General features: G+C 36.8%; 1 non-coding gene across 1 annotated transcript; it reads left to right on the forward strand.

The window, feature by feature from the left end:
* Positions 1-6,417: 6,417 nt before the first annotated feature.
* LOC121483638 lies at positions 6,418-6,524 on the forward strand. The gene has a single exon (XR_005985768.1). It is a non-coding gene; the product is annotated as a U6 spliceosomal RNA (small nuclear RNA).
* The last annotated feature ends 6,527 nt before the right edge of the window (positions 6,525-13,051 follow it).

The following is a 13,051-nucleotide window of genomic DNA, read 5'->3' on the forward strand; positions in this document are numbered from 1 at the left end:
TGAACTGCTACAGCCACTCTGGAAAACTGTTTGGAGGTTCCTCAAAGAGTTAAAAATAGATCTGCCCTACGACCCAGCAATTGTACTGCTGGGGATTCACCCCAAAGATACAGATGCAGTGAAATGGCAGGACACCTGCACCGCAATGTTTAGAGCAGCAATGTCCATAATAGATAAGCTGTGGAAGTATCGTCAGTGTCCATCGAAAGATAATGGATAAAAAAGGTGTGGTATATGTGTACAATGGAATATTACTCAGCCATTAGAAATGACAGACACCCACCATTTGATTCAACGTGGATGGAACTGGAGGGTATTATGCTGAGTGAAATAAGTCAATCAGAGAAGGATAAACAGTATATGGTTTCATTCATTTGGGGCATATAAAAATAGTGAAAGGGAATAAAAGGGAAAGGAGAGAAATGAATAGGAAATGTCAGTGAGGGGGACTGAACATGAGAGACACCTAACTCTGGGAAATGAACAATGGTTGGTGGAAACGGAGGTGGGCGGGGGGTTGGGGTGACTGGGTGATGGGCAGTGAGGGGGTGATGGGAGGGGGGGGGTGATGGGCAGGATGAGCCCTGTGTGTTATGCTATATGTTGACAAATCAAATTCCAATAAAAATATACAAAAAACAGACAATCCAGATTAAAAAAGAAGATAAAACAGTAAGTGGAAAAAAATTTAACTGAAGGAAAGAGTGGCTCAGCTACAACTGCAGTGAATATACAGCACAATAGGAACCACTCCTAAAAGGCTAGGTTCTGGTAAATAAAGGACACACACTGGAAGGCAATGCAGGACCACTTCTTCATAGAGCCATTATTTTCAAGAGCTCGAGAGAATTGTCTTTCCTAACACATTGAAGTAGACACAGAAAGTTACAAATGAAAAGAGAAGAATATGTCCCCAATGAAAGAACAGAACAAAATAACAGCAAGAGACCCAAGCAAAGCAGAGTTAAGTAATATGCCTAAGAGCAAACTTAAACTTACGATCAACCATAAAGATTCTCACTAGACTTAATAGTAGAGGACATCAATGAGACCACTAACTCTGAGATAAAAAAAAAAAAGAACCAGTCATAGATGAAGAACACAATAAATGAAATTAAAGATAAACTAGATAGAGTAAAGCAAACAGATCAAATCAGCCACCTGGAAGGCATAGTAGTGGAAAACATACAAGCTGAGTAGGTTGAGAGAAACAAAAAATATGCACAATGAAAATAGACATGGAAAACTCTGTGACAACTACAAACATAATAACATTAGTATTATAGGGATACCAGAAGAATAAGAAAAAGAACATGGGGCAAAAAATTTCTTTAAAGAAATTATAGGTGAAAACTTCCCAAATCTGGAAAAGGAAGCAGAAATTCAGATTCAGGAGGCACAGAGAGCTCCCAATAAAATCAACCCAAGGAGGTCCACACCAAGATAGATAGTAATTAAAATGGAAAAAGTAGGAGTGCCTGGGTGATTCAACTGGTTAAGCAGCTGAGTCAATTTCAAGTCAGGTCATAATTTTCAGGGCCCTGAGATTGAGTCCTGAGTCAGGCTCCATGCTCAGCAAGGAGTCTGATTTAGATTCTCTCTTCCTCTGTTCCTCCCTCTCTCTCTGTGTCTCTCTTTATCTAAAATAAATACATCTTTTAAAAAATGGTAAAGGTAGTGACAAAGAGAAAAATTTAAAAGAAGCAAAACAAAAGAAGATAGTTACATACAAATGAAACCCCACAAGGATATCAGCATATTTTTTTCCAATTTTAAACTTATTTATGATTGATATATAAAAAGTCATACATATTTAATGTATACAACTTGATGAGTTTGGAGGTAAGTACACATCCATGAAACAATCACCACAATCTATGTCATGAACATTTCCATTACCACCAAAAGATTCCTACTGCCCCTTTATAATTATCATTATTACTGATAATACAACATAAGATACACTCTCAGCAAATATTTTGTATATAATTTGGTATTGTTAACCATAGGCTTTATACTGTATAGCAGCTCTCTAGAACTTATTCATTTTGTATACATGAAACTTCATATCCTTTGAATAATACCTCCCCATGCCCCCCACCACAGTGATTGGTGACCACCACTGCACTTTCTGCTTCTATGAGTCTATTTTAGATTTCTCATATAAGTGGGATCATGCAGTATTGTTCTTCTATGACTGGCTTATTTCACTAAGCAGGATGTCCTCCAGGTTCATCCATGTTGCCACAAGTTTCAGGATTTCCTTTTTTCTAAGGCTGAATAGTATTACTTTGTATGCATATACCATATATTCTTTATCCATTCACCTATTGATGGACACTTAGTTGGATTCTGTATCTTGGCTACGATCATGGGTGTGCAGTATCTTTTTGAGATCCTGATTTCATTTCCTTTGAATATATACCCAGAACTGGGATTGTTTGATCATATAGTAACTGTATTTTTTTTAATTTTTGAGGGATCTCTATATTGTTCTCCATAATGGTCCCCGCAATTTGTATTCCCACCATCAGCAAATTTTTCAGCAGAAATTTTACAGGCCAGAAGGGTCTGGCATGACATATTCAAAGTGATGAAAGGGAAAATATCTGCAAGCCAGTATACTCTAATCAGTAAGGCTATCATTCAGAATACAAAGAGACATTAATAGCTTCTCAGATTAACAAAAATTAAAGGAATTAGTGACTACTAAACTAGCCCTACAAGAAATGTTAAAGGGAACTCATTAAGTGGAAAGGAAAGACCATAAGCATGAGTAAGAAAAGTAAGAAACACAAAATCATCAAAAATAAGTATATCTATAAATATAAATCAAGAGACTCTCAAAATAAAAGGAAATAAAGTATGAAACCATATACCTCAAATGTAGATAAGAGTAATGGATGGGTACAAACTTAAGTGACCATCACCTTAATATATACTGCTATATGAAATGTTATATACAAACCAAATGGTAACCAGAAATAAAAAATCAATGATAGATATGTGAAAGATAATGAGAAAATAATCCAAGTATATCACTAAAGAAAACCAACTAATCATGAAAGAAGAGAGCAAGATAGTAACAAAGAAAACTACAAAACAACCAGAAAATCAGAAACAAAATGGTAATAAAGACATATTATCAAAAATTACTTTGAATTTAAGTGCATTAAATGCTCCAAACAAATCACATAGGATGACAGAAGAGATTTTAAAAAAACACAAACAAGCAAGACCCATCTCTATGCTGCCTACTCATATCAAACCTAAAGACACATGCAGATTGAAAGTAAAAGAATGGAGAAGCATCCCATCATGCAAAGGTTTGTAAAAAAATTATTGTAGCAATACTTATTTTGGACAAAATAGACTTGAAAACAAAGATGGTAATAAGAGACAAAGACAAAGAGTATATAATAAAGAGAACAAACCAACAAGAAGATTAAACAATTATAAATATTTATGCACCCAACCTGGGTGCACCTCAATACTTAAAATCGTTAATAGCAAATAGAAAAGAAGAAATCAATACTAATTCCATAGCAGTAAGGACCTAACATACAACTTACATCAATGGACAGATAGTCCAAACAGAAACTCAACAAGGATGTAGTGGCTTTGAATGACACACTGGAACATATGGACTTGACAGATATATTCAGAATAACCCATCCTAAAACAGCAGAATGCACAGTTTTTTCAAGTGTACAAGAAAAATTCTCCAGAATCGACCACATATTAGGCTACTGTCTTGAAATCATTTGAGAACTAAAATATCTCTTTTTCCCAAAGTTCTGCAAACTAAATATAAATGACTTTATATATAAAGAAATAAACATAATAGCTCATGCATAGACAACCTTTGTGCTATTGCTCTATGACCCACTCAAAAGACCACCAGAGACATTTAAACTATAAACCAGGAAGACCAATCAGGTTGCCCCTAGCTGTCTTCTCTCTATCTGAAGATATTTCAAGTTTGACATCTACAAGCATTATCAACTGGCTACACTCAGAACCCAGAAAGTGGGTTACCATTTGATCCAAACATTAAGAACCGATTTTCTTTTGTTTCCATAGAAATGGAACCTGATTCAACACCTGATTTCTTTGAACCATAGGCCTAACTTTGAAAATAAATCATAATCTCCTCAAATGAGTTTGACTGAACTGACCTATTATCAGAACTAAGGGATTGAAAAAAAGATCTAAGGGATTAGATCAAAGAAATGAAACCACCTATCAGCTCAAATTTTAATATGTAAAACCCCCAAGGATGTTTCAAATGGGGGTACTGGGGGTGTGTGCCTGTGTGGCTCAATGGTTGAGAATCTGCATTCGGCTCAGGGTGTGATCCTGCAGTCTTGGCATTGAGTCCCACATCATGTTCCTTTGGGGAGCCTACTTCTCTTCTGCCTATGTCTCTGCCTCTGTGCGTCTCTCATGAATAAATAAATAAAAATCTAAAAAGAAACAAGTTCTTTATGATCTATAAAGAACTTATTAAACTCAACAGTAAAGAAACAAACAATCCAATCATGAAATGGGCAAAAGACATGAACAGAAATCTCACAGAGGAAGACATAGACATGGCCAACAAGCCCATGAGAAAATGCTCTGCATCACTGGCCATCAGGGAAATACAAATCAAAACCACCATGAGATACCATCTCACACCAGTGAGAATGGGGAAAATTAACAAGACAGGAAACCACAAATGTTGGAGAGGATGTGGAGAAAGGGGAGCCCTCCTGCACTGTTGGTGGGAATGGGAACTGGTGCAGCCACTCTGGAAAACTGTGTGGAGGTTCCTCAAAGAGTTAAAAATAGATCTGCCCTATGACCCAGCAATTGCACTACTGGGGATTTACTCCAAAGATACAGATACAATGAAATGCCGGGACACCTGCACCCCGATGTTTATAGCAGCAATGTCCACAATAGCCAAACTGTGGATGGAGACTTGGTGTCCATCGAAAGATGAATGGATAAGGAAGATGTGGTATATGTATACAATGGAATATGACTCAGCCATTAGAAACGACAAATATCCACCATTTGCTTCGACGTGGATGGAACTGGAGGGTAATATGCTGAGTGACGTAAATCAATCGGAGAAGGACAAACATTATATGGTCTCGTTCATTTGGGGAATATAAAAAATAGTGAAAGGGAATAAAGGGGAAAGGAGAAAAAATGAGTGGGAAATGTCAGAAAGGGAGACAGAACATGAGAGACTCCTAATTCTGGGAAACGAACTAGGGGTGGTGGAAGGGGAGGTGGGCAGGCGGTAGGGGTGACTGGGTGATGGGCACTGAGGGGGGCGGTTAAGGGGATGAGCACTGGGTGTTATTCTATATGTTGGCAAATTGAACACCAATAAAAAATAAATTTATTAAAAAAATAAAAAATAAAAAGAAACAAATGGGGATACTAAAGGGGTTCAGGACAGGTCCTCCACCCATAACATGTACTTTGGAATGTGGATTATTTTGAGCTGAAAGCACTTGAGACCCTGCAGGCTCAAAAGAAGCGTCTGCCTCCTCCCCTTTAACTACATAGAAGAATATAAATTGGGAGTCTTTCCCAGAATAAGGGTTATTAACTGAGATAAATTTTACCTGGGTGACCCATCTGTATGGTAGAAAAAACAAACATCTAATTACCAAAAATATGTTCTTATCACCCTGTGAGATGCATTCCTTTCCTCTGAAATCCCAGACCCTTACCCTCTTCTTCTTAGTACAGAATGACATCTATACCTCATTTTGCCTGTCTTTAGAATTTCCATGTCTATGTGGATTCCCTGTATGTACACCTATTACATTTGATTTTTTTTCTCTTAATCTGTCTCATGTCAATTTGATTCTTAGTCCAGGTACAAAAGTCTTTGAGGAGACAGGAATTATGGCTCCCTGACAAGTTATATCGTCTAATGCACTATGCAATTTTAAATGTCTCCAGAACTGAGACATCCACTCTTTCATCATCAATTAGAAATATGGAATTAATATATAAAATTACATTCACATAAATTTACCCTTCCTTCTTTCCTTCCTTCTTTCTTCCTTCCTTCCTTCCCCCCTCCCTCCCTCCCCCTCTTTTTTCCTTTTCTTTTGCTCTTTTTTTTTTTTTGCCTATGAACCTTAGTTATATTTTTGAAACTTCCCTAACTGCTTTTATTTTTACCTTATTTATGGCTCTATACCTTTCACAGATGTGTTGAAAATACCATGTCCTGAATTTTTCTATGCTTACTAGTAGTAGTAATTTTGCAAAATTGCATGTTATTAACACAGGTAGTACATTATAAAGATGAAAAGGCCAGGATCCAAAATAAGACTGCCTGGATTTGAGTCCTGGCTCTGCCATACACATCACTGTCTCATTTTCCTCATCTGTAAAATGAGGACAGTGCTCACTTTGGAAGCACATATACTGAAATTGGAACAATATAAAGGAGACTAGCATGGCCCCTGTGCAAGGATGACATGCAAATTCATGAAGCATTCCATATTTTTTTGGACATTAAGGCGAGCACGTGATATAATGAGCACTGGATATTATATAAGACTGACAAATCACTGAACTCTACCTCTGGAACCAATAATACACTATATGTTAATTAATTGAATTTAAATTAAAAAATAAAATGAGGATAATCATAGCACATGTGTAACTTCTAGAAGATTAACAGATACATGCTCACATATTAATTTTAATTACGATCTCCAGAGTATACCAAAGAACATGTGTTTTCAAAGGAAAAACAGAGAGGTATAAATATATAATATTAGTATATATATGGCATAAATATAATTATATTATATATAAATATAAATATGGTCATTTGATTTTAGTAAAATCATCAGATTATTTATATAACGTATTTTCTACCACTCCTTATTAAAAAAATCCCAATCACTTCAAATTACCTTGGACATGGTATGGTAAAAGAGAAAAAGCAAGATTTTTATTTAGAAAACCTCTACAGTTTCTCCCACTATTCAAATTTAGAACATCTCTGTGCAATCTTTCATAAGCTGAAAGGTTTCATAAACCTTTTTTATATTGTATAAAGCAAAGAGTATCCTCTGTATTCCAAAAGTTTGCATTAAGCCACTTTATCTTTAAGAAAGACTTGCATTAATACCTGGTTTTGCTAGCCAAAGTAAATCTGAGAGGATTTTCACTTTTGCAGAAAAAAGCTGTTACCATACTAATGTAGGTCTTTTGTAAAAGGAAAGATGGGTAATATCTATATTCAAATTCTAGCTCTAACATTTACATGTTGTGTAACTGCATACAAAATTCTTATCTCTTTGAGCCTCATTCTCTTCATTTGTAAAATAAGGATAATAATAGTATTCCCCTCATATGATTGTTATGAGGTTTAAATAACTGGAAATAATAATAGACATTTTTATGTTAAATGTTCAAAAATATTCAGAGCTCTGCATAATCAGACTTCCTGGGTTCATATCTGTGATGGTTAATTTTCTGTGTGAACTTGAAAGTTGTTTTTGGATGACATTGACATTTAAATCATTGGGTTTTGAGTAAGTATATTGCCTTTCGTTATGTTTATGTACCTCATCCAATCAGTTGTAAGCTTGAATAGAACAACAACAAAACCCTCCCAGAGCAAGAAAGAATTCTCCAGAAGACTGTTTCTGGACTTTATCTGTACCATTGGCTCTTCAGGATCTCAATTACTGCCAGCTCACACTGTAGATTTGGACTAGCAAGCCATTATAATTGCCTGAGCCAATTTCTTATCATAAATCACTTCTCAAAATATACACATTCTATTGGTTTTGTTTCTCCACAGAGCCTTAACTAATAGAATATCCCAGCTTTGCAGTTTACTAACTGACTTTGTTCTAGTTATTTAACCACTGTGAGTCTTAGTTTTTCATCTACAAAATGAAAATAATGTTTGCCTTACTTGCTTGTTGTAAGAATTAACCAAGTTAGAATCTATAAAGTGGCTAACCCACTATTTAGCACCTAGGAAATTATCGTTAAATGAGTTTCATGGAGTCCCTGAAAACAGAAGACACTATTTCCCCACATAAGGATGTGTCTGTTTTCAGTTATTTTGTCCAAGAACTAATAGAACATGGATATATAAACAGTCTCTTCAAAGCAAAATACATGACTGTCAGGATAAATTATTTCAGAAAAGTGAGGTAAGTCCCATAGATAAAAATTTAGTTTATGAAAAAAGTTTCCCTATTTTCTCAGATCCAGCCATTTTCTCAGACCCACTAGGGCCACAATATGTGTGGTCAATGAAATCTTAGGGAACTTGAGCCATGAGAAAACTATGCCAATATATGTTACATCCTGTTCTGCCCTGTGTGGTCCCTACTTCAGGTCAGTTTCTAGATCCTGATTTTCTTGCCTCACCATTTTCTGAGAAGGCATTTATGTATCCCCATGACACTAGTTTATTATTTTTTTTAAAAAGTACTAAAAAAGATTTGCTTATTTTCTAGTATAGACCAGTCTATTATATCTTGCATTGCTAGTTGCAACCTACTCGATTAGTTTTACAATTCATTAGTTGGTCACTAACCAGAGCTTGAAAACACTGCTCTTTATACTGCTTTGTGAAAAATGTGTTTAACCTTTGCTACCCCTCCCTGCCATATATTCTAGTCAATCCTTCCTTTCCGCATGGGATGCCATTCGTTTTTTTAAGTGCTGAAAAGCCACTCCCATTCACTTCCTTTCTGGTACCTTCTGCTCATTCTACATACCCTTCCTGGGTTTTTTGTGCATGGTAATTGGCTCTGTCACACTTATGCATGTGATTCTTAGAACAACAATGCTGAAAGTCAAGAAAAGTGATCTGTTTTAGGTCTAAGAAATGGTGACAAATCCATAAATTTTGTTCCATTCTGGAGCAGAAAAACCAATACTATTAGTTTTTTTTTAATTGCTGTATAACAAATTACCACAAAATTAATGGTTTTAAAGAAATACCATTTCCGCTGGTCAGGTGCCAGGAACAGTTTAGTTGGGTCATCTGCTTAGCATCTCACCAGAATGAAATCAAGGTGTTGGCTGGGGCTGTGATCTCATCGGGGGCTCAAGTTCCTGCTCCAAGATCACTGGTTGCTGGCAGAGTTCAGTTCCTTCTGGCTATGTCTATCAAACTCATGGTGGCTGGCTTCTTCAAGGTCTGGAGTAGAATCTCTTCAGGAGTGACTTAGTCCCTTTTTGAAGAGCCCACGGGATTACACCACACCTACCTAGGATAATCTCCCTCATGATTAGCTGTAAGTCAACTGGTTAGTAGCCTAATCGTGATAGTGATATCCCATTCCCAGTTCCTGCTCATACTTAAGGGGGTGGAAATCATAGAGGATATATACATTAAGCCTTCAGAACTATATTAGAATTTAGTTTACCACACCAAACATCTCAATTTTCCAAGATATGCCCTGGGTTTAGCAATGAAAATCCCACATCCCCAGGGAAGAACTTCAGTCACAGGCAAACTGATATACTGGTCACATTATCAATGGAACCCAGGCATGTAATTTGTTCCTGTTCTCCTCTGATACAGTGTTTGTAAAGAACATTGAAGTGTGCCAAAAGTCAGACGCCTCAGAGTCAGCATCATAGAAACACTTGACCCAAAACATATATTTTTCTTGGTCATATTCCACCTACTGCACACACTGAACAATATTCACAAATGAAACAGTTTGGAGAGGGAAGGAAAATCACATTTTTACAGTTCTTTTTGAACACGCTATGTGTGTCAAAAAATAAATATAGTATTACCTCAGTGATATAACTTTTTTCTGATTGTAGGCAACAACAGGTCAAGTCAGAAGCATATTAGAACAAATATAATTTAAATTTTAAAAATTATTAGGAAGCATACATTTTATTATTTAATAATTTTTTATTTTTTTAATTTTTAAAAATGTCCTATAAATTTATTTTTATTGGTGGTCAATTTGCCAACATATAGAATAACACCCAGTGCTAATCCCATCAAGTGCACCCCTCAGTGCCCATCACCCAGTCACCCCCAACCCCCGCCCACCTCCCCTTCTACCACCCCTAGTTCGTTTCCCAGAATTAGGAGTCTCATGTTCTGTCTCCCTTTCTGATACTTCCCACTCATTTTATTCCTTTCCCCTTTATTCCCTTTCACTATTTTTTATATTCCCCAAATGAATGAGACCATATAATGTTTGTCCTTCCCCGACTGACTTACGTCACTCAGCATAATACCCTCAAGTTCCATCCACGTCGAAGCAAATGGTGGATATTTGTCGTTTCTAATGGCTGAGTCATATTCCATTGTATACATATACCACATCTTCCTTATCCATTCATCTTTCGATGGACACCAAGTCTCCATCCACAGTTTGGCTATTGTGGACATTGCTGCTATAAACATCGGGGTGCAGGTATCCCGAGTTTCATTGTATCTGTATCTTTGGAGTAAATCCCCAGTAGTGCAATTGCTGGGTCATAGGGCAGCTCTATCTTTAACTGTTTGAGGAACCTCCACACAGTTTTCCAGAGTGGCTGCACCAGTTCCCATTCCCACCAACAGTGCAGGAGGGTTCGCCTTTCTCCACATCCTCTCCAACATTTGTGGTTTCCTGCCTTGTTAATTTTCCCCATTCTCCCTGCTGTGAGATACTATCTCATTGTGGTTTTGATTTGTATTTCCCTGATGGCCAGTGATGCAGAGCATTTTCTCATGTGCGTGTTGGCCATGTCTATGTCTTCCTCTATGAGATTTCTGTTCATGTCTTTTGCCCATTTCATGATTGGATTGTTTGCTTCTTTGGTGTTGAATTTAAGAAGTTCTTTATAGATCTTGGAAACTAGCCCTTTAGCTGATACATCATTTGCAAAAATCGTCTTCCATTCTGTAGGTTGTCTTTTAGTTTAGTTGACTGTATCCTTTGTTGTGCAAAAGCCTCTTATCTTGATGAAGTCCCAATAGTTCATTTTTGCTTTTCTTTCTTTTGCCTTCGTGGATGTATCTTGCAAGAAGTTACTGTGGCCCAGTTCAAAAAGGGTGTTGCCTGTGTTCTTCTCTAGGATTTTGATGGAATCTTGTCTCACATTTAGATCTTTCATCCATTTTGACTTTATCGTTGTGTATAGTGCAAGAGAGTGGTCTAGTTTCCTTCTTCTGCATGTGGATGTCCAATTTTCCCAGCACCATTTATTGAAGAGACCGTCTTTCTTCCAATGGATAGTCTTTCCTCCTTTATCGAATATTAGTTGACCATAAAGTTCAAGGTCCACTTCTGGGTTCTCTATTCTGTTCCATTGATCTATGTGTCTGTTTTTGTGCCAGTACCACACTGTCTTGATGACCACAGCTTTGTAGTACAACCTGAAATCTGGCATTGTGATGCCCCCAGCTGTGGTTTTCTTTTTTAAAATTCCCCTGGCTATTCGGGGTCTTTTCTGATTCCACACAAATCTTAAAATAATTTGTTCTGACTCTCTGAAGAAAGTCCATGGTATTTTGAGAGGGATTGCATTAAACGTGTAAATTGCCCTGGGTAACATTGACATTTTCACAATATTAATTCTGCCAATCCATGAGCATGGAATATTTTTCCATCTCTTTGTGTCTTCCTCAATTTCTTTCAGAAGTGTTCTGTAGTTTTTAGAGTATAGATCCTTTACCTCTTTGGATAGGAATATTCCTAGGTATCTTCTGCTTTTGGGTGCAATTGTAAATGGGATTGACTCCTTAATTTCTCTTTCTTCAGTCTCATTTCTAGTGTATAGAAATGCTACTGACTTCTGGGCATTGATTTTGTATCCTGCCACCCTGCGAAATTGTTGTATGAGTTCTAGCAATCTTGGGGTGGAGGCTTTTGGGTTTTCTATCTAGAGTATCATGTCATCGGCGAAGAGGGAGAGTTTGACTTCTTCTTTGCCAATTTGAATGCCTTTTATTTCTTTTTGTTGTCTGATTGATGAGGCTAGGACTTCTAGTACTATGTTGAATAGCAGTGATGAGAGTGGACATCCCTGTTTTGTTCCTAATCTTAGGGGAACGGCTCCCAGTGTTTCCCCTTTGGGAATGCTATATGCTGTGGGCTTTTTAGATGGCTTTGAAGATGCTGAGGAATGTCCCTCTCTCCTTACCCTTTGAAGAGTTTTGATCAGGAATGGATGCTGTAGTTTGTCAAATGCTTTTTCTGCATCTATTGAAATGTTCTTATGGTTCTAGTTTTTTTCTGTTGCTGATATGATGAATCACATTGTTTGTTTTAGAAGTGTTGAACCAGCCTTGCATCTCAAGGGTAAATACCACTTGGTCATGGTGAATAATCTTCTTAATGTATTGTTGGATCCTATTGGCTAATATCTTGTTGAGAATTTTGCATTTGTGATCATCAGGGATACTGGTCTATAATTCTCCTTTTTGGTTGGGTCTTGGTCTGGTTTTGCAATTAAGGTGATGCTGGCCTCATAAAATGAGATTGGAATTATTCTGTCCCTTTCTATCTTTCAGAACAGCTTTAGTAGAATAGGTATTCTTTAAAAATTTGATACAATTCCCCTGAGAAACCCTCTGGCCCTGGACTTTTGTGTATTTGGAGGTTTCTGATGACTGCTTCAATTTCCTCCTGGTTATTCGCCTGTTCAGGTTTCCTATTTCTTCCTGTTCCAGGTTTGGTCATTTATGGTTGTCCAGATATGTGTCCATTTCTTTTAGATTGCCTAATTTATTGGTGTATAGCTGCTCATAATATGTTTTCAAATTCATTTGTATTTCCTTGGTATTGGTTGTGATCTCTCCTTTTTCATTTGTGGATTTCTTTAATTTGAGTGTATTCTCTTTTGTTTCTAGTAAGGCTGGCTAATGGTTTATCTGTATTATTAATTCTTTGAATTAACCAACTCCTGGTTTTGTTTATCTGTTCTACAGTTCTTCTGGTCTCTATTTCATTGAGTTCTGCTCCAATCTTTATTAACTCTCTTCTGCTTGGTGTAGGTTTTATCTGCTTTTCTTTTTTCTGTTCCTCTAGGTGCAAGGCTA

Source organism: Vulpes lagopus, chromosome X, assembly GCF_018345385.1.
Source record: "Vulpes lagopus strain Blue_001 chromosome X, ASM1834538v1, whole genome shotgun sequence".
NCBI lineage: Eukaryota > Metazoa > Chordata > Mammalia > Carnivora > Canidae > Vulpes > Vulpes lagopus.